Below are 21,926 nucleotides of genomic sequence, written 5' to 3'. Positions count from 1 at the left end.
GGGATGGAATTCTCTCCCATACTCCCCTGTCCACTGCTCAGTTTGCCTATCAGAAAGGCAAATCTACGGAGACGGCGCTCCATGGCATTTTGAACTGCCTTGATAGGGCCATCGAGTTCAAGGAGATGTTTTTAGCCATCTTCCTTGATATTGAGGGAGCCTTTGATAGGGTCTCTAGTGAAGTTATTCTTCGCGCTGCGGAGCGGTTTGGTATTGACGACACTCTGTGTCGTTGGATACACTCCATGCTCACGAATCGCAGGGTGACGGCGTCTCTTCTCGGGGAATCCCTGGTGATCTCCACCGACCGTGGCTGTCCACAGGGAGGGGTTCTGTCCCCTCTTCTTTGGTGCCTGGTGGTGGATGAGCTGCTGGGTCGACTCGGGGAGGGGGGTGTCACTGCTTTGGCTATGCGGATGACATAGCAGTGATTGTTACGGGGAAGTTCCCTGCAACGATCGCTGCACTGATGAAAACTGCCTTGCATGTTGTTGAGGAATGGTGTAGGGATGTTAACCTCACCGTCAATCCCAACAAGACTGTCCTTATACCGTTTACTCGGAAGAGGACCAATGAACTCTTCAATGATATTTCCTTCTTTGGACAGGTTTTGAAGAAGTCCACCGAGGTCAAATACCTTGGCGTGACCTTTGATGCCAAGCTTACTTGGAAATCCCATATTGATCTTAGCATCAAGAAAGCCAAAATTCTATTCTGGCGTATAAGACGTTCAGTCAGCAAATCCTGGGGCTTAAGCCCCAGTGCCGTGAACTGGATTTATACTAGAATCATCAGGCCAGTGGTCTCCTATGGAGCTCTTCTCTGGTGGTCCAGGGTTCGCCTTTAAATAGCCCAAGATGAACTACGCAAGCTTCAAAGGCATCACGGGGTCCATGAGGACTACCCCCACAGCCTCTCTGGAGATCCTTCTGAATATGCTTCCTCTCCACCTCTTTATTGAGGAGGAAGCTATTATGGGAGCCTGTAGGCTCAACAACCACGGCTGGTGGAAGCCCAAGCACTCCGACTTCAGTCACACCAAGCTCTTCAGTGAGTACAGCAGTCTCGAGCCATCACTTGCGATGGTCTCAGACAAGTCTGTTGTATCATATCATTTTGGCAAGCCCTTCAGCGTGCACTTTCCTAGTCGCACTGATTGGGAGACCAACCCAGTCCTTGGTACTGGGGGGAGACCGTCTGGTTCACAGACGGCTCGAAGACGGACTCTGGAGCTGGTGCCGGGGTCTACTGCTTGACCAAGAAGTTTGGTTTTTACGAGAGCCTCGGCAACTTTGCCAGTGTTTTCCAAGCGGAAATCATGGCCATTTGTTTATGTGCGGATTTCTGCATCAAGAAAAATTACCGCGGACGGACGATTCAGATTTATTCGGATAGTCAGGCCGCCCTCATGGCACTGAATCAGTGCCTTGTTGACTCAAGACTGGTCCTCAGTTGTCTGGATTTGCTGTGTTCTCTGTTTGCCCGCAAAAATTTTCAATTGCTGTGGGTGCCAGGACACTGCGGATACCTGGGCAATGAAAGGGCTGATATGTATGCCAAAAGGGGGGCTGAGGCGAAGTTCTTCGGACCTGAGCCTGCGGTTCCCATCCACCATGGCATCATTCGTCATAGGATTCACTGCCGGATGTCTGCACTTCAACTGCAGCCCTGGCTTGACATGGATGGGCAGAGACAAGCCAAGGAGTTTGTCCCGGGTCCTTCTATCACTAGGGCAAAGGAACTGCTTGCCCTTACCAAAAGCAAAATTAGGCTGGTCACCAGTCTCCTCACTGGACACTGCCGGCTGAACAGACACCTGCACTTATTGGGCATCGTTGATGACCCACTCTGTAGGTTCTGACGGGAGGTAGAAGAAACCTCCTCCCATATCCTCTGCAGCTGCGACTACCTCGCGGCCATGAGGTTTGAGCATTTTGACATGCATACTATGGAACCTCACCAGTTCTCTACTGTCTCGGCCAATCGGATTCTCCGATTCATCGAGGCGACAGGACTCTTCGCAGTCTAACTAGCTCGGGGCGCACAATATACCCTTGGTATCGGTGCTTGACGCGGCGACGCGTCACCCCCTTCAACAATACAATACAATGGGGACCATCACCTATAACGTCAAGATGTGGTGGCAGATATTTTATCTCGTTTATCGATGACTTTACAAGAAGAGCTACGATTTATATTATACAAACGAAAGATCAAGCGTACGACAAATTTCAAGAGTTTAAACGATTCGTAGAAAGGCAAACAGGCAAGGAAATCGAGGTCTTAAGAACAGACAATGGCTTAGAATACTGTAATAGGCAATTTGAGAATAATAGTAAGAAATTGGGAATAAAACTCGAAAGAACCAATACATATTCTCCAGAAATGAATGGCACCGCGGAAAGATTCAATAGGACAATAACAGAAGGCATTCGTACGATGTTAGATGATGCAAAATTACCTTTGAAATTATGGGGCGAAGCTGCAATGACGTTTACATACCTGTACAATAGATTACCTCATGACAAACTTAAAAATCAAGTTCCTTTAGAACGATGGATGGGAAAGAAACCGAGTGTACGACACCTTAAACGATATGGATGTACGGCATTTGCATTGATACCCAAACCAAGAAGAAACAAACTACAAAATAGATCCAGAGTCGGTGTTTTAATTGGGTATGCAATCAAAACTAAGGGATATAGAATATGGTTTCCAGATCAAGACAAGATAATTGAACTGAAACATGGGTCATTTGACGAAGATAAATTGGGGATAGAGGAAGTTAACGCGAAGGTAAAAATAGTAGAACACTATGATGAAGAGTGTTTGGAACCAGCAAAGACCAAGAAAACAGTACGATTTGCTGATGAAGCCGAAGAAACGTCTGATGACGAATTCGAAGACAGTTTGGAGCAATCTAGCCCTGAATCTGTAGAAGACAATATGGAAGAAACTAGCCATGAATCTGGAAGAAACTAGCCATGAATCTGGAAGAAACTAGCCATGAATCTGGAAGAAACTAGCCATGAATCTGAAGATGATGAAGAAAGAGTCACATTCCGAAGACCCAAACGTACCAACAAAGAACACGTGAAGCCCAAGGAGATAGACGACATGGTCACATTTCATTTCCCAGACCATAAAGATAACGTGGAACCTCAGAAGAAAGAAGATAGATTCGCAGATAAAGAAGAAGATTTAGAATTACCAAGAGGATGGCGAAGAAAAGAAGTACCGAGAACATCTGGGCCAAGAATAGATGTCTACTACATCACATAATGAAGTGAAAGCTTGTTTACGCCAAAGAGGGATCCAGCATGACCTGAGTAAATTTTCTTTTAAGCCTATGGCAAAACAGCAGGCAAAATATGCTAGAGATATGTTAGGAAATATTGAATTCCATTGTATGACGGTTCCAAAGACGTACGAAGAGGCCATAGAGAGTGAAGACAAAGATAAATGGGAAGACGCCATGGATATGGAATTACAAACAACTGCAAAACGAAACGTATATGATCTAGTGAAGAAACCAGAAAACCAACATATCATTGGAACGAAATGGGTTTACGCGTTGAAACAGAATGCAAACGGCGAAATTATACGGCATAAAGCGCCCAAGGATTTTCACAAGAATTTGGATCAGATTATACGACGACGTATGCGCCAGTTATCAGTTTTGCTCTTGTAAGAATTTGCGTAATTATATTTATCCTATGTATGGGATGGACTCATACACAACTAGATGTAAAGAATGCATACTTATATGGCGATTTAAAAGAAGATATATACTTAAGGCAACCAAAGGGTTTTGTTCAATCAGGAAAAGAACAGTATGTTTGGAAATTAAATAAGGCGTTATATGGGTTAAAACAAAGCGGTAGGCAGTGGTATGAACAGTTAGACAAAACATTACATGATTTGATCTTTAAGAAGTTGCAAGGTTGTAATTATATTTACCATTATGAAGATAAGGGGATACTACTAGTATACGTAGATGATATCATAATAATTGCTCAAAATAACCAAGTAATGAGGGAAATAAAGACAAGACTTGAATCCGAATTCGAAATAAACAACCTTGGACCATTGCACTATTTTCATGGGATAGAATTTGAATTGCACAAAAATGGTACAGCATATATACATCAAAAGGGATATATTGCAAAAATAAAAGAAGCTTCGGATATGGAACTAACCAGAATCTATGAAATACCGGTACCAGTTGGCGTGGTATTCTCGAAACGACAATGTCCACCTGAGGGGCAAAGAGTAGACTTTCCATAACGACAACTAATAGGAATATTGCTATACATAGCACAACGTACAAGACCTGATATTATGCACGCGGTAATTAGCTTATCCAGATATTCGGAAAATCTAGCCAAAATACATTGCGATCATTTAACAAGAGTATTGAAATATGTATTTGATACTAATGCTTATGGATTGAATTATAACGCATTAAGCTATTTAACGGTCGACACTTATACCGACGCATCCTATGGGATGGATTTAGATGATGGTAAATCAACCACAGGGTTCATACTAAATGTTGGCAATAATGCAGTTCAATGGAGAACTGTTAAACAAGACATAGTCGCATTATCAAGCGCCGAAGCTGAATATATTGCATTAGCAGAGACAACGAAAGAAGTAATTTGGTTATCAAGAATCATAAACGAATTAGTAGATATTTTTAGATTACAAAGTAATGAATTAAAGCCAACCATATATTGTAATAATCAGGCAACCATAGCTTTATCTAAAAATAGTATAGAGAATAATAGAACGAAAAATATTGATATCCGATATCATTTTATAAGGGATTGTATTAATAAAGGTCTTGTTAATGTTGAATTCATAAGAACAAATGATATTATTGCTGATATGTTTACCAAGGCAATACCAACTAGAAAATTTAAAGAATTTTGCAACACACTAAGGTTGCAGTATTAACAAACCAAAGTGATACTATTTATGATATAAATAGACAATGTGATAAATAATTAATAGATTAAAGTGATAATAAGACTAACGTGATATATAATATAAACGGTGATAATAGACTAAAGTGCTATAATGTGACAAAAGAACATAACAATGTATTAATGAAGTAACATAACAATATATTAATGAAGTAACATAACAATGTATTAATGAAGTAACATAATAATGTATGAAAAAAAAATCAGAAACAAAACAAAGATGTATAAAGCATAATAGCTCAGACAACGAAAAAAAAGGGTAGCATGTTGGAACTGAACTGAACTGAACAGTTATCTTCGCTATAATCACATGATAGAGATAAAGAACTTTTGCACCTAACCCGATTTTAGGATTAGACTGAATTAGTGATAATGCATCACTCCCTCAATCGGTTCTCTACCAGTGAGTTTCCTTCAGGATGTGCCTCTCGTGTTTTACGCTAAGTAGACCTAGTATTGTAGTAGGACGTATTCAACTATTTGTAATTATAACCAGTATGTAATAACATTAAGAGTGCTTTCCCGAAATGAAGAACTATGACTAACTTAACTTAAACTGAATAATAATAAACTAATATGGTTTTATATAATCCGGCGTCATTACTTGAATATTAATTTAACAGGTTCGAGTCCTGGCAAGCTCGGTATTAACATTTAAAGATGATTATTAGAATATAACGGAAGGGAGGTTTGTAATATTGCAATGCTTCAATAGCATTTAGATTAACCTCTAACGGGCTTGTGGCGTAATGGATAACGCGTCTGCCTAAGGAGCAGAAGATTCCAGGTTCGAGTCCTGGCAAGCTCGGTATTAACATTTAAAGATGATTATTAGAATATAACAGAAGGGAGGTTTATAATATTACAATGCTTCAATAGCATTTAGATTAACCTCTAACGGGCTTGTGGCGCAATGCATACCGCGTCTGCCTACGGAGCAGAAGATTAAAGGTTCGAGTCCTGGCAAGCTCGGTATTAACAATTAAAGATGATTGTTAGAATATAACGGAAGGAAAAATTATAATATTGCAATGCTTCAATAGCATTTAGATAAACCTCCAACGGGCTTGTGGCGCAATGGATAACGCGTCTGCCTTCGAAGCAGAAGATTCCAGGTTCGAGTCCGTAAAAGCTCAGTATTAAAATTTAAAGATGATTATTAGAATATAACAGAAGGGAGGTTTATAATATTGCAATCCTTCAATAGCATTTAGATTAACCTCCAACGGGCTTGTGGCGCAATGGATAACGCGTCTGCCTACGGAGCAAAAGATTCTAGGTTCGAGTCATGGCAAGCTCGGTGTTTATTTTAATTAAAGATCTTTTATGCGTCATAAAAATGCATAAATACAATGTTTGGAAAAGTTTTTGATAGAACAAAGCAAGGGCTTGTGGCGTAATGGATAACGCGTCTGCCTTCGAAGCAGAAGATTCCAGGTTCGAGTCCTGGCAAGCTCGGTATTATCATTTAAAGATGATTATTAGAATATAACGGAAGGGAAATTTATAATATTGAAATGCTTCAATAGAATTTAGATTAAACTACAACGGGCTTGTGGCGCAATGGATAACGCGTCTGTCTCCGGAGCAGAATATTCCAGGTTCGAGTCCTGGCAAGCTCGGTATTAACATTTAAAGATGATTATTAGAATATAACGGAAGGAAAATTTATAATATTGCAATGCTTCAATAGCATTTAGATTAACCTCCAACGGGCTTGTGGCGCAATGGATAACGCGTCTGCCTACGGAGCAGAAGATTAAAGGTTCGAGTCCTGGCAAGCTCGGTATTAACATTTAAAGATGATTAATAGAATATAACGGAAGGAAAATTTATAATATTGCAATGCTTCAATAGCATTTAGATTAACCTCCAACGGGCTTGTGGCCCAATGGATAACGCGTCTTCCAACGGAGCAGAAGATTAAAGGTTCGAGTCCTGGCAAGCTCGGTATTAACATTTAAAGATGATTATTAGAATATAACGGAAGGGAAATTTATAATATTGAAACGCTTCAATAGCATTTAGATTAAACTCCAACGGGCTTGTGGCGCAATGGATAACGCGTCTGCCTACGGAGCAAAAGATTCTAGGTTCGAGTTCTGGCAAGCTCGGTGTTTATTTTAATTAAAGATCTTTTATGCGTCACAAAAATTCATAAATACAATGTTTGGAAAGGTTTTAGATAAAACGAAGCAAGGGCTTGTGGCGTAATGGATAACGCGTCTGCCCTCGAATCAGAAGATTTCAGGTTCGAGTCCTGGCAAGCTCGGTATTAACATTTAAAGATGATTATTAGAATATAACAGAAGGAAAATTTATAATATTGCAATGCTTCAATAGCATTTAGATAAATCTCCAACGGGCTTGTGGCGCAATGGATAACGCGTCTGCCTACGGAGCAGAAGATTAAAGGTTCGAGTCCTGGCAAGCTCGGTATTAACAATTAAAGATGATTGTTAGAATATAACGGAAGGAAAAATTATAATATTGCAATGCTTCAATAGCATTTAGATTAACCTCCAACGGGCTTGTGGCCCAATGGATAACGCGTCTGCCTACGAAGCAAAAGATTCTAGGTTCGAGTTCTGGCAAGCTCGGTGTTTATTTTAATTAAAGATCTTTTATGCGTCACAAAAATTCATAAATAAAATGTTTGGAAAGGTTTTAGATAAAACGAAGCAAGGGCTTGTGGCGTAATGGATAACGCGTCTGCCTAAGGAGCAGAAGATTCCAGGTTCGAGTCCTGGCAAGCTCGGTATTAACATTTAAAGATGATTATTAGAATATAACAGAAGGGAGGTTTATAATATTACAATGCTTCAATAGCATTTAGATTAACCTCTAACGGGCTTGTGGCGCAATGCATACCGCGTCTGCCTACGGAGCAGAAGATTAAAGGTTCGAATCCTGGCAAGCTCGGTATTAACAATTAAAGATGATTGTTAGAATATAACGGAAGGAAAAATTATAATATTGCAATGCTTCAATAGCATTTAGATTAACCTCCAACGGGCTTGTGGCCCAATGGATAACGCGTCTGCCTACGGAGCAAAAGATTCTAATTTCGAGTTCTGGCAAGCTCGGTGTTTATTTTAATTAAATATCTTTTATGCGTCACAAAAATTCATAAATACAATGTTTGGAAAGGTTTTAGATAAAACGAAGCAAGGGCTTGTGGCGTAATGGATAACGCGTCTGCCCTCGAATCAGAAGATTTCAGGTTCGAGTCCTGGCAAGCTCGGTATTAACATTTAAAGATGATTATTAGAATATAACAGAAGGAAAATTTCTAATATTGCAATGCTTCAATAGTATTTAGATAAACCTCCAACGGGCTTGTGGCGCAATGGATAACGCGTCTGCCTATGGAGCAGAAGATTAAAGGTTCGAGTCCTGGCAAGCTCGGTATTAACAATTAAAGATGATTGTTAGAATATAACGGAAGGAAAAATTATAATATTGCAATGCTTCAATAGCATTTAGATTAACCTCCAACGGGCTTTTGGCCCAATGGATAACGCGTCTGCCTACGGAGCAGAAGATTAAAGGTTCGAGTCCTGGCAAGCTCGGTATTAACATTTAAAGATGATTATTAGAATATAACGGAAGGGAAATTTATAATATTGCAATGCTTCAATATCATTTAGCTAAACCTCCAACGGGCTTGTGGCGCAATGGATAACGCTTCTGCCTACGGAGCAAAAGATTCTAGGTTCGAGTCCTGGCAAGCTCGGTATTAACATTTAAAGATGATTATTAGAATATAACGGAAGGGAAATTAATAATATCGCAATGCTTCAATAGCATTTAGATAAACCTCTAACGTGCTTGTGGCGCAATGGATAACGCGTCTGCCTACGAAGCAAAAGATTCTAGGTTCGAGTTCTGGCAAGCTCGGTAATTATTTTAATTAGAGATCTTTTATGCGTCATAAAAATACATAAATACAATGTCTGGAAAAGTTTTTGATAGAACGAAGCATGGGCTAGTGGCGTAATGGATAACGCGTCTGCCTTCGAAGCAGAAGATTCCAGGTTCGAGTCCTGGCAAGCTCGGTATTAACATTTTAAGATGGTTATTAGAATATAACGGAAGGGAGGTTTATAATATTGCAATGCTTCAATAGCATCTAGATTAACCTCCATCAGGCTTGTGGCCATGTGCATAACGCGTCTGCCTACGGAGCAGAAGATTCTAGGTTCGAGTCCTGGCAAGCTCGGTATTAACATTTAAAGATGATTATTAGAATATAGCGGAAGGGAAATTTATAATATTGCAATGCTTCAATAGCATTTAGATTGACCTCCAACGGGCTTGTGGCGCAATGGATAACGCGTCTGCCAACGGAGCAGAAGATTCCAGGTTTGAGTCCTGGCAAGCTCGGTGTTTATTTTAATTTAAGATCTTTTATGCGTCATAAAAATGCATAAATACAATGTTTGGAAAGGTTTTTGATGAAACGAAGCAAGGGCTTGTGGCGTAATGGATAACGCGTCTGCCTTCGAAGCAGAAGATTCCAGGTTCGAGTCCTGGCAAGCTCGGTATTAACATTTAAAGATGATTATTAGAATATAACGGAAGGGAAATTTATAATATTGCAATGCTTCAATATCATTTAGCTAAACCTCCAACGGGCTTGTGGCGCAATGGATAACGCTTCTGCCTACGGAGCAAAAGATTCTAGGTTCGAGTTCTGGCAAGCTCGGTGTTTATTTTAATTAAAGATCTTTATGCGTCATAAAAATACATAAATACAATGTTTGGAAAAGTTTTTGATAGAACGAAGCATGGGCTTTTGGCGTAATGGATAACGCGTCTGCCTTCGAAGCAGAAGATTCCAGGTTCGAGTCCTGGCAAGCTCGGTATTAACATTTAAAGATGGTTATTAGAATATAACGGAAGGGAGGTTTATAATATTGCAATGCTTCAATAGCATCTAGATTAACCTCCATCGGGCTTGTGGCGATATGCATAACGCGTCTGCCTACGGAGCAGAAGATTAAAGGTTCGAGTCCTGGTAAGCTCGGTATTAACATTTAAAGATGATTATTAGAATATAGCGGAAGGGAAATTTATAATATTGCAATGCTTCAATAGCATTTAGCTAAACCTCCAACGGGCTTGTGGCGCAATGGATAACGCTTCTGCCTACGGAGCAAAAGATTCTAGGTTCGAGTTCTGGCAAGCTCGGTGTTTATTTTAATTAAAGATCTTTATGCGTCATAAAAATACATAAATACAATGTTTGGAAAAGTTTTTGATAGAACGAAGCATGGGCTTTTGGCGTAATGGATAACGCGTCTGCCTTCGAAGCAGAAGATTCCAGGTTCGAGTCCTGGCAAGCTCGGTATTAACATTTAAAGATGGTTATTAGAATATAACGGAAGGGAGGTTTATAATATTGCAATGCTTCAATAGCATCTAGATTAACCTCCATCAGGCTTGTGGCGATGTGCATAACGCGTCTGCCTACGGAGCAGAAGATTCTAGGTTCGAGTCCTGGCAAGCTCGGTATTAACATTTAAAGATGATTATTAGAATATAGCGGAAGGGAAATTTATAATATTGCAATGCTTCAATAGCATTTAGATTGACCTCCAACGGGCTTGTGGCGCAATGGATAACGCGTCTGCCAACGGAGCAGAAGATTCCAGGTTTGAGCCCTGGCAAGCAGGGATGCCAGATTGAAAACCTTCAACCCGCCAAAATGAAATGGGAAACAAGCCCAAAAAACCGCCAATATATATTTCGAAAAGAAGCCCAAAAACTGACTAAGATCTAAACAATCCAGCCCAAAAACAAGCCAAAAATTTATCGTGAAAATTTGGAATTTATTTTTCTTTTAGAAATTTTAAAGCATATTACATACTGACACCATTTTTAAAACCCAAAACAAAATGAAACCACTTTATTTAACCATAAATTGACGACTTATAAGCTACACAAAAATGTTTGACAGTACCATTTGTCAGTTTTTTGGGCATTCTAATGATCTCTGCCTATTGGCGGTATTTTAAGTAAAGAAAGCCAAAGAAAAACCCTGACAAGCCCAATTTCCAGCCAACAGCCAACCCTTTTATTTCCAGCCAATATTTTTGAGAAGCAGCCCAATTGGCGGCTTTCCAGCCCAATATGGCAACCCTGCTGGCAAGCTCGGTATTAACATTTAAAGATGATTATTAGAATATAACGCAAGGGAAATTTATAATATTGCAATGCTTAAATAGCATTTAGATAAACCTCCAACGGGCTTGTGGCGCAACGGATAACGCAGCTGCCTACGGAGCAAAAGATTCTTGGTTCGAGTCCTGGCAAGCTCGGTGTTTACTTAAATTAAAGATCTTTTATGCGTCATAAAAATGCATAAATACAATGTTTGGAAAAGTTTTTGATAAAACGAAGCAAGGGCTTGTAGCGTAATGGTTAACGCGTCTGCCTTCGAAGCAGAAGATTCCAGGTTCGAGTCTTGGCAAGCTCGGTATTAACATTTAAAGATGATTATTAAAAAAAATAACGGAAGGGAAATTTATAATATTGCAATGCTTCAATAGCATTTAGATTAACTTCCAACGGGCTTGTGGCGCAATGAATAACGCGTCTGCCTACGGAGAAAAAGATTCTAGGATCGAGTCCAGGCAAGCTCGGTGTTTATTATAATTAAAGATCTTTTATGCGTCATAAAAATGCATAAATACAATGTTTGGAAAAGTTTTTGATAGAACGAAACAAGGGCTTGTGGCGTAATGGATAACGCGTCTGCCTTCGAAGCAGAAGATTCCAGGTTCTAGTCCTGGCAAGCTCGGTATTAACATTTAAAGATGATTATTTGAATATAACAGAAGGGAAATTTATAATATTGCAATGCTTCAATAGCATTTAGATTAACCTTTAACGGGCTTGTGGCGCAATGGATAACGCGTCTGCCTACGGAGCAAAAGATTCTAGGTTCGAGTCTTGGCAAGCTCGGTGTTTATTTTAATTAAAGATCTTTTATGCGTCATAAAAATGCATAAATACAATGTTTGGAAAAGTTTTTGATAGAACGAAGCAAGGGCTTGTGGCGTAATGGATAACGCGTCTGCCTTCGAAGCAGAAGATTCCAGGTTTGAGTCCTGGCAAGCTCGGTATTAACATTTAAAGATGATTATTAGAATATAACGGAAGGGAAATTTATAATATTGCAATGCTTCAATAGCATTTAGATTAACCTCCAACGGGCTTGTGGCGCAATGGATAACGCGTCTGCCTACGGAGCAGAAGATTTAAGGTTCGAGTTCTGGGAAGCTCGGTAGTAACATTTAAAGATGATTATTGGAATGTAACGGAAGGGAAATTTATAATATTGCAATGCTTCAATTGCATTTGGATTAACCTCCAACGGGCTTGTGGCGCAATGGATAACGCGTCTGCCTACGGAGCAGAAGATTTAAGGTTCGAGTTCTGGGAAGCTCGGTAGTAACATTTAAAGATGATTATTGGAATGTAACGGAAGGGAAATTTATGATATTGCAATGCTTCAATTGCATTTGGATTAACCTCCAACGGGCTTGTGGCGCAATGGATAACGCGTCTGCCTTCGAAGCAGAAGATTCCAGGTTCGAGTCCTGGCAAGCTCGGTATTAACATTTAAAGATGATTATTGGAATGTAACGGAAGGGAAATTTATAATATTGCAATGATTCAATAGCATTTAGATTAACCTCCAGCGGGCTTGTGGCGCAATGGATAACGCGTCTGCCTACGGAGCAGAAAATTCCAGGTTCGAGTCCCGGCAAGATCGGTATTAACATTTAAAGATGATTTTTAGAATATAACGGAAGGAAAATTTATAATATTGCAATGCTTCAATAGCATTTAGATTAACCTCCAATGGGCTTGTGGCGCAATGGATAACGCGTCTGCCTGCGGAGCAAAAGATTCTAGGTACGAGTCATGGCAAGCTCGGTGTTTATTTTAAATAAAGATCTTTTATGCGTCATAAAAATGCATAAATACAATGTTTGGAAAAGTTTTGGATAAAACGAAGCATGGGCTTGTGGCGTAATGGATAACGCGTCTGCCTTCGAAGCAAAAGATTCCAGGTTCGAGTCCCGGCAAGCTCGGTATTAAAATTTAAAGATGATTTTTAGAATATAACGGAAGGAAAATTTATAATATTGCAATGCTTCAATAGCATTTAAATAAACCTCCAACGGGCTTGTGGCGCAATGGATAACGCGTCTGCCTACGGAGCAAAAGATTCTAGGTTCGAGTCCTGGCAAGCTCGGTGTTTATTTTAATTAAAGATCTTTTATGCGTCATAAAAATGCATAAATACAATGTTTGGAAAAGTTTTTGATAGAACGAAGCAAGGGCTTGTGGCGTAATGGATAACGCGTCTGCCTTCGAAGCAGAAGATTCCAGGTTCGAGTCCTGGCAAGCTCGGTATTAACATTTAAAGATGATTTTTAGAATATAACGGAAGGAAAATTTATAATATTGCAATGCTTCAATAGCATTTAAATTAACCTCCAACGGGCTTGTGGCGCAATGGATAACGCGTCTGCCTACGGAGCAGAAGATTTAAGGTTCGAGTTCTGGGAAGCTCGGTAGTAATATTTAAAGATGATTATTGGAATGAAACGGAAGGGAAATTTATAATATTGCAATGCTTCAATTGCATTTGGATTAACTTCCAACGGGCTTGTGGCGCAATGGATAACGCGTCTGCCTTCGAAGCAGAAGATTCCATGTTCGAGTCCTGGCAAGCTCGGTATTAACATTTAAAGATGATTATTGGAATGTAACGGAAGGGAAATTTATAATATTGCAATGATTCAATAGCATTTAGATTAACCTCCAGCGGGCTTGTGGCGCAATGGATAACGCGTCTGCCTACGGAGCAGAAGATTCCAGGTTCGAGTCTTGGCAAGCTCGGTGTTTATTTAAATTAATGATCTTTTATGCGTCATAAAAATGCATAAATACAATGTTTGGAAATGTTTTTGATAGAACGAAGCAAGGGCTTGTGGCTTAATGGATAAAGCGTCTGCCTTCGAAGCAGAAGATTCCAGGTTCGAGTCCTGGCAAGCTCGGTATTAACATTTAAAGATGATTTTTAGAATATAACGGAAGGGAAATTTATAATATTGCAATGCTTCAATAGCATTTAGATTAACCTCAAACGGGCTTGTGGCGCAATGGATAACGCGTCTGCCTACGGAGCAGAAGATTTAAGGTTCGAGTCCTGGCAAGCTCGGTATTAACATTTAAAGATGATTATTGGAATGTAACGGAAGGGAAATTTATAATATTGCAATGCTTCAATAGCATTTAGATTAACCTCAAACGGGCTTGTGGCGCAATGGATAACGCGTCTGCCTACGGAGCAAAAGATTCTAGGTTGGAGTCCTGGCAAGCTCGGTGTTTATTTTAATTAAAGATCTTTTATGCGTCATAAAAATGCATAAATACAATGTTTGGAAAAGTTTTTGATAGAACGAAGCATGGGCTTGTGGCGTAATGGATAACGCGTCTGCCTTCGAAGCAAAAGATTCCAGGTTCGAGTCCTGGCAAGCTCGGTATTAACATTTAAAGATGATTTTTAGAATATAACGGAAGGAAAATTTATAATATTGCAATGCTTCAATGGCATTTAAATAAACCTCCAACGGGCTTGTGGCGTAATGGATAACGCGTCTGCCTACGGAGCAAAAGATTCTAGGTTCGAGTCCTGGCAAGCTCGGTGTTTATTTTAATTAAAGATCTTTTATGCGTCATAAAAATGCATAAATACAATGTTTGGAAAAGTTTTTGATAGAACGAAGCAAGGGCTTGTGGCGTAATGGATAACGCGTCTGCCTTCGAAGCAGAAGATTCCAGGTTCGAGTCCTGGCAAGCTCGGTATTAACATTTAAAGATGATTTTTAGAATATAACGGAAGGGAAATTTATAATATTGCAATGCTTCAATAGCATTTAGATTAACCTCAAACGGGCTTGTGGCGCAATGGATAACGCGTCTGCCTACGGAGCAGAAGATTTAAGGTTCGAGTCCTGGCAAGCTCGGTATTAACATTTAAAGATGATTATTGGAATGTAACGGAAGGGAAATTTATAATATTGCAATGCTTCAATAGCATTTGGAAAAACCTCCAACGGGCTTGTGGCGCAATGGATAACGCGTCTGCCTACGGAGCAGAAGGTTCCAGGTTCGAGTCCTGGCAAGGCTCGGTATTAACATTTAAAGATGATTATTAGAATATAACGGAAAGGAAATTTATAATATTGCAATGCTTCAATAGCATTAGATTAACCTCCAACGGGCTTTTGGCGCAATGGATAACGCGTCTGCCTACGGAGCAAAAGATTCTAGGTTGGAGTCCTGGCAAGCTCGGTGTTTATTTTAATTAAAGATCTTTTATGCGTCATAAAAATGCATAACTACAATGTTTGGAAAAGTTTTTGATAGAACGAAGCAAGGGCTTGTGGCGTAATGGATAAGACCTCTGCCTTCGAAGCAGAAGATTCCAGGTTCGAGTCCTGGCAAGCTCGGTATTAACATTTAAAGATGATTATTAGAATATAACAGAAGGGAAATATATAATATTGCAATGCTTCAATAGCATTTAGATTAACCTCCAAAGGGCGTGTGAAGCAATGAATAACGCGTCCGACTACGGAGCAGAAGATTCCAGGTTCGAGTCCTGGCGAGCTCGGTATTAACATTTAAAGATGATTATTAGAATATAACGGAAGGGAAATTTATAATATTGCAATGCTTCAATAGCATTTAGCTAAACCTCCAACGGCCTTGTGGCGCAATGGATAACGCGTCTGCCTACGGAGCAAAAGATTCTAGGTTCGAGTTCTGGCAAGCTCGGTATTAACATTTAAAGATGATTTTTAGAATATAACGGAAGGAAAATTTATAATATTGCAATGCTTCAATAGCATTTAAATAAACCTCCAACGGGCTTGTGGCGCAATGGATAACGCGTCTGCCTACGGAGCAAAAGATTCTAGGTTCGAGTCCTGGCAAGCTCGGTGTTTATTTTAATTAAAGATCTTTTATGCGTCATAAAAATGCATAACTACAATGTTTGGAAAAGTTTTTGATAGAACGAAGCAAGGGCTTGTGGCGTAATGGATAAGACCTCTGCCTTCGAAGCAGAAGATTCCAGGTTCGAGTCCTGGCAAGCTCGGTATTAACATTTAAAGATGATTATTAGAATATAACAGAAGGGAAATATATAATATTGCAATGCTTCAATAGCATTTAGATTAACCTCCAAAGGGCGTGTGAAGCAATGAATAACGCGTCCGACTACGGAGCAGAAGATTCCAGGTTCGAGTCCTGGCGAGCTCGGTATTAACATTTAAAGATGATTATTAGAATATAACGGAAGGGAAATTTATAATATTGCAATGCTTCAATAGCATTTAGCTAAACCTCCAACGGCCTTGTGGCGCAATGGATAACGCGTCTGCCTACGGAGCAAAAGATTCTAGGTTCGAGTTCTGGCAAGCTCGGTATTAACATTTAAAGATGATTTTTAGAATATAACGGAAGGAAAATTTATAATATTGCAATGCTTCAATAGCATTTAAATAAACCTCCAACGGGCTTGTGGCGCAATGGATAACGCGTCTGCCTACGGAGCAAAAGATTCTAGGTTCGAGTCCTGGCAAGCTCGGTGTTTATTTTAATTAAAGATCTTTTATGCGTCATAAAAATGCATAAATACAATGTTTGGAAAAGTTTTTGATAGAACGAAGCAAGGGCTTGTGGCGTAATGGATAACGCGTCTGCCTTCGAAGCAGAAGATTCCAGGTTCGAGTCCTGGCAAGCTCGGTATTAACATTTAAAGATGATTTTTAGAATATAACGGAAGGGAAATTTATAATATTGCAATCCTTCAATAGCATTTAGATTAACCTCAAACGGGCTTGTGGCGCAATGGATAACGCGTCTGCCTACGGAGCAGAAGATTTAAGGTTCGAGTCCTGGCAAGCTCGGTATTAACATTTAAAGATGATTATTGGAATGTAACGGAAGGGAAATTTATAATATTGCAATGCTTCAATAGCATTTGGATTAACCTCCAACGGGCTTGTGGCGCAATGGATAACGCGTCTGCCTACGGAGCAGAAGGTTCCAGGTTCGAGTCCTGGCAAAGCTCGGTATTAACATTTAAAGATGATTATTAGAATATAACGGAAAGGAAATTTATAATATTGCAATGCTTCAATAGCATTAGATTAACCTCCAACGGGCTTTTGGCGCAATGGATAACGCGTCTGCCTACGGAGCAAAAGATTCTAGGTTGGAGTCCTGGCAAGCTCGGTGTTTATTTTAATTAAAGATCTTTTATGCGTCATAAAAATGCATAACTACAATGTTTGGAAAAGTTTTTGATAGAACGAAGCAAGGGCTTGTGGCGTAATGGATAAGACCTCTGCCTTCGAAGCAGAAGATTCCAGGTTCGAGTCCTGGCAAGCTCGGTATTAACATTTAAAGATGATTATTAGAATATAACAGAAGGGAAATATATAATATTGCAATGCTTCAATAGCATTTAGATTAACCTCCAAAGGGCGTGTGAAGCAATGAATAACGCGTCCGACTACGGAGCAGAAGATTCCAGGTTCGAGTCCTGGCGAGCTCGGTATTAACATTTAAAGATGATTATTAGAATATAACGGAAGGGAAATTTATAATATTGCAATGCTTCAATAGCATTTAGCTAAACCTCCAACGGCCTTGTGGCGCAATGGATAACGCGTCTGCCTACGGAGCAAAAGATTCTAGGTTCGAGTTCTGGCAAGCTCGGTATTAACATTTAAAGATGATTTTTAGAATATAACGGAAGGAAAATTTATAATATTGCAATGCTTCAATAGCATTTAAATAAACCTCCAACGGGCTTGTGGCGCAATGGATAACGCGTCTGCCTACGGAGCAAAAGATTCTAGGTTCGAGTCCTGGCAAGCTCGGTGTTTATTTTAATTAAAGATCTTTTATGCGTCATAAAAATGCATAAATACAATGTTTGGAAACGTTTTTGATAGAACGAAGCAAGGGCTTGTGGCGTAATGGATAACGCGTCTGCCTTCGAAGCAGAAGATTCCAGGTTCTAGTCCTGGCAAGCTCGGTATTAACATTTAAAGATGAATTTTAGAATATAACGGAAGGGAAATTTATAATATTGCAATCCTTCAATAGCATTTAGATTAACCTCAAACGGGCTTGTGGCGCAATGGATAACGCGTCTGCCTACGGAGCAGAAGATTTAAGGTTCGAGTCCTGGCAAGCTCGGTATTAACATTTAAAGATGATTATTGGAATGTAACGGAAGGGAAATTTATAATATTGCAATGCTTCAATAGCATTTGGATTAACCTCCAACGGGCTTGTGGCGCAATGGATAACGCGTCTGCCTAAGGAGCAGAAGGTTCCAGGTTCGAGTCCTGGCAAAGCTCGGTATTAATATTTAAAGATGATTATTAGAATATAACGGAAAGGAAAATTTATAATATTGCAATGCTTCAATAGCATTAGATTAACCTCCAACGGGCTTTTGGCGCAATGGATAACGCGTCTGCCTACGGAGCAAAAGATTCTAGGTTGGAGTCCTGGCAAGCTCGGTGTTTATTTTAATTAAAGATCTTTTATGCGTCATAAAAATGCATAACTACAATGTTTGGAAAAGTTTTTGATAGAACGAAGCAAGGGCTTGTGGCGTAATGGATAAGACCTCTGCCTTCGAAGCAGAAGATTCCAGGTTCGAGTCCTGGCAAGCTCGGTATTAACATTTAAAGATGATTATTAGAATATAACAGAAGGGAAATATATAATATTGCAATGCTTCAATAGCATTTAGATTAACCTCCAAAGGGCGTGTGAAGCAATGAATAACGCGTCCGACTACGGAGCAGAAGATTCCAGGTTCGAGTCCTGGCGAGCTCGGTATTAACATTTAAAGATGATTATTAGAATATAACGGAAGGGAAATTTATAATATTGCAATGCTTCAATAGCATTTAGCTAAACCTCCAACGGCCTTGTGGCGCAATGGATAACGCGTCTGCCTACGGAGCAAAAGATTCTAGGTTCGAGTTCTGGCAAGCTCGGTATTAACATTTAAAGATGATTATTAGAATATAACGGAAGGGAAATTTATAATATTGCAATGCTTCAATAGCATTTAGCTAAACCTCCAACGGCCTTGTGGCGCAATGGATAACGCGTCTGCCTACGGAGCAAAAGATTCTAGGTTCGAGTTCTGGCAAGCTCGGTGTTTATTTTAATTAAAGATCTTTATGCGTCATAAAAATACATAAATACAATGTTTGGAAAAGTTTTTGATAGAACGAAGCATGGGCTTTTGGCGTAATGGATAACGCGTCTGCCTTCGAAGCAGAAGATTCCAGGTTCGAGTCCTGGCAAGCTCGGTATTAACATTTAAAGATGGTTATTAGAATATAACGGAAGGGAGGTTTATAATATTGCAATGCTTCAATAGCATCTAGATTAACCTCCATCAGGCTTGTGGCGATGTGCATAACGCGTCTGCCTACGGAGCAGAAGATTCTAGGTTCGAGTCCTGGCAAGCTCGGTATTAACATTTAAAGATGATTATTAGAATATAGCGGAAGGGAAATTTATAATATTGCAATGCTTCAATAGCATTTAGATTGACCTCCAACGGGCTTGTGGCGCAATGGATAACGCGTCTGCCAACGGAGCAGAAGATTCCAGGTTTGAGTCCTGGCAAGCTCGGTGTTTATTTTAATTAAAGATCTTTATGCGTCATAAAAATGCATAAATACAATGTTTGGAAAGTTTTTTGATGAAACGAAGCAAGGGCTTGTGGCGTAATGGATAACGCGTCTGCCTTCGAAGCAGAAGATTCCAGGTTCGAGTCCTGGCAAGCTCGGTATTAACATTTAAAGATGATTATTAGAATATAACAGAAGGGAAATTTATAATATTGCAATGCTTCAATAGCATTTAGATTAACCTCCAACGGGCTTGTGGCGCAATGGATAACGCGTCTGCCTACGAAGGAGAAGATTTAAGGTTCGAGTCCTGGCAAGCTTGGTGTTTATTTTAATTAAAGATCTTTTATGCGTCATAAAAATGCATAAATTCAATGTTTGGAAAAGTTTTTGATAGAACGAAGCAAGGGCTTGTGGCGTAATGGATAACGCGTCTGCCTTCGAAGCAGAAGATTCCAGGTTCGAGTCCTGGCAAGCTCGGTATTAACATTTAAAGATGGTTATTAGAATATAACGGAAGGGAGGTTTATAATATTGCAATGCTTCAATAGCATCTAGATTAACCTCCATCAGGCTTGTGGCGATGTGCATAACGCGTCTGCCTACGGAGCAGAAGATTCTAGGTTCGAGTCCTGGCAAGCTCGGTATTAACATTTAAAGATGATTATTAGAATATAGCGGAAGGGAAATTTATAATATTGCAATGCTTCAATAGCATTTAGATTGACCTCCAACGGGCTTGTGGCGCAATGGATAACGCGTCTGCCTACGGAGCAGAAGATTTAAGGTTCGAGTCCTGGCAAGCTCGGTATTAACATTTAAAGATGATTATTGGAATGTAACGGAAGGGAAATTTATAATATTGCAATGCTTCAATAGCATTTGGATTAACCTCAAAGGGGCTTGTGGCGCAATGGATAACGCGTCTGCCTACGGAGCAGAAGATTCCAGGTTAAAGTCTTGGCAAGCTCGGTGTTTATTTAAATTAATGATCTTCTATGCGTCATAAAAATGCATAAATACAATGTTTGGAAATGTTTTTGATAGAACGAAGCAAGGGCTTGTGGCTTAATGGATAACGCGTCTGCCTTCGAAGCAGAAGATTCCAGGTTCGAGTTTCGGCAAGCTCGGTATTAACATTTAAAGATGATTTTTAGAATATAACGGAAGGAAAATTTATAATATTGCAATGCTTCAATAGCATTTAGATTAACCTCCAATGGGCTTGTGGCGCAATGGATAACGCGTCTGCCTGCGGAGCAAAAGATTCTAGGTTCGAGTCATGGCAAGCTCGGTGTTTATTTTAATTAAAGATCTTTTATGCGTCATAAAAATGCATAAGTACAATGTTTGGAAAAGTTTTTGATAGAACGAAGCAGGGGCTTGTGGCGTAATGGATAACGCTTCTGCCTTCGAAGCAGAAGATTCCAGGTTCGAGTCCTGGCAAGCTCGGTATTAACATTTAAAGATGATTTTTAGAAAATAACGGAAGGGAAATTTATAATATTGCAGTGCTTCAATAGCATTTAGATTAACCTCAAACGGGCTTGTGGCGCAATGGATAACGCGTCTGCCTACGGAGCAGAAGATTTAAGGTTCGAGTCCTGGCAAGCTCGGTATTAACATTTAAAGATGATTATTGGAATGTAACGGAAGGGAAATTTATAATATTGCAATGCTTCAATAGCATTTGGATTAGCCTCCAACGGGCTTGTGGCGCAATGGATAACGCGTCTGCCTACGGAGCAGAAGGTTCCAGGTTCGAGTCCTGGCAAAGCTCGGTATTAACATTTAAAGATGATTATTGGAATGCAACGGAAGGGAAATTTATAATATTGCAATGCTTCAATAGCATTTGGATTAACCTCCAACGGGTTTGTGGCGCAATGGATAACGCGTCTGCCTACGGAGCAAAAGATTCTAGGTTCGAGTCATGGCAAGGTCGGTGTTTATTTTAATTAAAGATCTTTTATGCCTCATAAAAATGCATAAATACAATGTTTGTAAAGGTTTTTGATAGAACGAAGCAAGGGCTTGTGGCGTAATGGATAAAGCGTCTGCCTTCAAAGCATAAGATTCCTGGTTCGAGTCCCGGCTAGCTCGGTATTAACATTAAAGATGATTATTTGAATATAACAGAAGGGAAATTTATAATATTGCAATGCTTCAATAGCAT

At 39.7% G+C, this 21,926-nt stretch overlaps 34 non-coding genes across 34 annotated transcripts; all 34 read left to right on the top strand.

Annotated features, from left to right (window-relative positions):
* The first annotated feature begins 5,723 nt into the window (after positions 1–5,723).
* Positions 5,724–5,796, top strand: TRNAL-AAG (transfer RNA leucine (anticodon AAG)). Its single transcript has one exon. It is a non-coding gene; the product is annotated as a tRNA-Leu (tRNA).
* Positions 5,797–6,373: 577 nt separating this feature from the next.
* Positions 6,374–6,446, top strand: TRNAR-UCG (transfer RNA arginine (anticodon UCG)). Its single transcript has one exon. It is a non-coding gene; the product is annotated as a tRNA-Arg (tRNA).
* Positions 6,447–6,537: 91 nt separating this feature from the next.
* On the top strand, positions 6,538–6,610 carry TRNAR-CCG (transfer RNA arginine (anticodon CCG)). The gene has a single exon. It is a non-coding gene; the product is annotated as a tRNA-Arg (tRNA).
* Positions 6,611–7,673: 1,063 nt separating this feature from the next.
* TRNAL-AAG (transfer RNA leucine (anticodon AAG)) lies at positions 7,674–7,746 on the top strand. Its single transcript has one exon. It is a non-coding gene; the product is annotated as a tRNA-Leu (tRNA).
* Positions 7,747–8,973: 1,227 nt separating this feature from the next.
* On the top strand, positions 8,974–9,046 carry TRNAR-UCG (transfer RNA arginine (anticodon UCG)). The gene has a single exon. It is a non-coding gene; the product is annotated as a tRNA-Arg (tRNA).
* Positions 9,047–9,459: 413 nt separating this feature from the next.
* TRNAR-UCG (transfer RNA arginine (anticodon UCG)) lies at positions 9,460–9,532 on the top strand. The gene has a single exon. It is a non-coding gene; the product is annotated as a tRNA-Arg (tRNA).
* A 248-nt stretch (positions 9,533–9,780) lies between these two features.
* On the top strand, positions 9,781–9,853 carry TRNAR-UCG (transfer RNA arginine (anticodon UCG)). The gene has a single exon. It is a non-coding gene; the product is annotated as a tRNA-Arg (tRNA).
* A 412-nt stretch (positions 9,854–10,265) lies between these two features.
* On the top strand, positions 10,266–10,338 carry TRNAR-UCG (transfer RNA arginine (anticodon UCG)). The gene has a single exon. It is a non-coding gene; the product is annotated as a tRNA-Arg (tRNA).
* A 1,058-nt stretch (positions 10,339–11,396) lies between these two features.
* On the top strand, positions 11,397–11,469 carry TRNAR-UCG (transfer RNA arginine (anticodon UCG)). Its single transcript has one exon. It is a non-coding gene; the product is annotated as a tRNA-Arg (tRNA).
* A 251-nt stretch (positions 11,470–11,720) lies between these two features.
* On the top strand, positions 11,721–11,793 carry TRNAR-UCG (transfer RNA arginine (anticodon UCG)). The gene has a single exon. It is a non-coding gene; the product is annotated as a tRNA-Arg (tRNA).
* Positions 11,794–12,042: 249 nt separating this feature from the next.
* On the top strand, positions 12,043–12,115 carry TRNAR-UCG (transfer RNA arginine (anticodon UCG)). The gene has a single exon. It is a non-coding gene; the product is annotated as a tRNA-Arg (tRNA).
* Positions 12,116–12,534: 419 nt separating this feature from the next.
* On the top strand, positions 12,535–12,607 carry TRNAR-UCG (transfer RNA arginine (anticodon UCG)). The gene has a single exon. It is a non-coding gene; the product is annotated as a tRNA-Arg (tRNA).
* A 413-nt stretch (positions 12,608–13,020) lies between these two features.
* On the top strand, positions 13,021–13,093 carry TRNAR-UCG (transfer RNA arginine (anticodon UCG)). The gene has a single exon. It is a non-coding gene; the product is annotated as a tRNA-Arg (tRNA).
* Positions 13,094–13,184: 91 nt separating this feature from the next.
* Positions 13,185–13,257, top strand: TRNAR-ACG (transfer RNA arginine (anticodon ACG)). Its single transcript has one exon. It is a non-coding gene; the product is annotated as a tRNA-Arg (tRNA).
* Positions 13,258–13,342: 85 nt separating this feature from the next.
* TRNAR-UCG (transfer RNA arginine (anticodon UCG)) lies at positions 13,343–13,415 on the top strand. The gene has a single exon. It is a non-coding gene; the product is annotated as a tRNA-Arg (tRNA).
* A 255-nt stretch (positions 13,416–13,670) lies between these two features.
* TRNAR-UCG (transfer RNA arginine (anticodon UCG)) lies at positions 13,671–13,743 on the top strand. The gene has a single exon. It is a non-coding gene; the product is annotated as a tRNA-Arg (tRNA).
* A 91-nt stretch (positions 13,744–13,834) lies between these two features.
* TRNAR-ACG (transfer RNA arginine (anticodon ACG)) lies at positions 13,835–13,907 on the top strand. Its single transcript has one exon. It is a non-coding gene; the product is annotated as a tRNA-Arg (tRNA).
* An 85-nt stretch (positions 13,908–13,992) lies between these two features.
* TRNAR-UCG (transfer RNA arginine (anticodon UCG)) lies at positions 13,993–14,065 on the top strand. The gene has a single exon. It is a non-coding gene; the product is annotated as a tRNA-Arg (tRNA).
* A 413-nt stretch (positions 14,066–14,478) lies between these two features.
* On the top strand, positions 14,479–14,551 carry TRNAR-UCG (transfer RNA arginine (anticodon UCG)). Its single transcript has one exon. It is a non-coding gene; the product is annotated as a tRNA-Arg (tRNA).
* A 91-nt stretch (positions 14,552–14,642) lies between these two features.
* On the top strand, positions 14,643–14,715 carry TRNAR-ACG (transfer RNA arginine (anticodon ACG)). The gene has a single exon. It is a non-coding gene; the product is annotated as a tRNA-Arg (tRNA).
* An 85-nt stretch (positions 14,716–14,800) lies between these two features.
* Positions 14,801–14,873, top strand: TRNAR-UCG (transfer RNA arginine (anticodon UCG)). Its single transcript has one exon. It is a non-coding gene; the product is annotated as a tRNA-Arg (tRNA).
* Positions 14,874–15,128: 255 nt separating this feature from the next.
* On the top strand, positions 15,129–15,202 carry TRNAR-ACG (transfer RNA arginine (anticodon ACG)). Its single transcript has one exon. It is a non-coding gene; the product is annotated as a tRNA-Arg (tRNA).
* Positions 15,203–15,942: 740 nt separating this feature from the next.
* TRNAR-ACG (transfer RNA arginine (anticodon ACG)) lies at positions 15,943–16,015 on the top strand. The gene has a single exon. It is a non-coding gene; the product is annotated as a tRNA-Arg (tRNA).
* A 577-nt stretch (positions 16,016–16,592) lies between these two features.
* TRNAR-ACG (transfer RNA arginine (anticodon ACG)) lies at positions 16,593–16,665 on the top strand. The gene has a single exon. It is a non-coding gene; the product is annotated as a tRNA-Arg (tRNA).
* An 85-nt stretch (positions 16,666–16,750) lies between these two features.
* TRNAR-UCG (transfer RNA arginine (anticodon UCG)) lies at positions 16,751–16,823 on the top strand. Its single transcript has one exon. It is a non-coding gene; the product is annotated as a tRNA-Arg (tRNA).
* A 255-nt stretch (positions 16,824–17,078) lies between these two features.
* TRNAR-ACG (transfer RNA arginine (anticodon ACG)) lies at positions 17,079–17,152 on the top strand. Its single transcript has one exon. It is a non-coding gene; the product is annotated as a tRNA-Arg (tRNA).
* A 740-nt stretch (positions 17,153–17,892) lies between these two features.
* TRNAR-ACG (transfer RNA arginine (anticodon ACG)) lies at positions 17,893–17,965 on the top strand. Its single transcript has one exon. It is a non-coding gene; the product is annotated as a tRNA-Arg (tRNA).
* An 85-nt stretch (positions 17,966–18,050) lies between these two features.
* TRNAR-UCG (transfer RNA arginine (anticodon UCG)) lies at positions 18,051–18,123 on the top strand. Its single transcript has one exon. It is a non-coding gene; the product is annotated as a tRNA-Arg (tRNA).
* Positions 18,124–18,378: 255 nt separating this feature from the next.
* TRNAL-AAG (transfer RNA leucine (anticodon AAG)) lies at positions 18,379–18,452 on the top strand. The gene has a single exon. It is a non-coding gene; the product is annotated as a tRNA-Leu (tRNA).
* Positions 18,453–19,350: 898 nt separating this feature from the next.
* On the top strand, positions 19,351–19,423 carry TRNAR-UCG (transfer RNA arginine (anticodon UCG)). The gene has a single exon. It is a non-coding gene; the product is annotated as a tRNA-Arg (tRNA).
* Positions 19,424–19,835: 412 nt separating this feature from the next.
* Positions 19,836–19,908, top strand: TRNAR-UCG (transfer RNA arginine (anticodon UCG)). The gene has a single exon. It is a non-coding gene; the product is annotated as a tRNA-Arg (tRNA).
* A 249-nt stretch (positions 19,909–20,157) lies between these two features.
* On the top strand, positions 20,158–20,230 carry TRNAR-UCG (transfer RNA arginine (anticodon UCG)). Its single transcript has one exon. It is a non-coding gene; the product is annotated as a tRNA-Arg (tRNA).
* An 899-nt stretch (positions 20,231–21,129) lies between these two features.
* On the top strand, positions 21,130–21,202 carry TRNAR-UCG (transfer RNA arginine (anticodon UCG)). The gene has a single exon. It is a non-coding gene; the product is annotated as a tRNA-Arg (tRNA).
* A 255-nt stretch (positions 21,203–21,457) lies between these two features.
* TRNAR-ACG (transfer RNA arginine (anticodon ACG)) lies at positions 21,458–21,531 on the top strand. Its single transcript has one exon. It is a non-coding gene; the product is annotated as a tRNA-Arg (tRNA).
* Positions 21,532–21,926: the final 395 nt, after the last annotated feature.

Source organism: Phalangium opilio, unplaced genomic scaffold (assembly GCF_054372755.1).
Source record: "Phalangium opilio isolate 3A_F unplaced genomic scaffold, DU_Popi_V2 ptg000098l_1, whole genome shotgun sequence".
Lineage (NCBI taxonomy): Eukaryota > Metazoa > Arthropoda > Arachnida > Opiliones > Phalangiidae > Phalangium > Phalangium opilio.
Note: the sequence above shows the minus strand (reverse complement) of the source record. Positions and strands in the feature narration are given on the sequence as shown.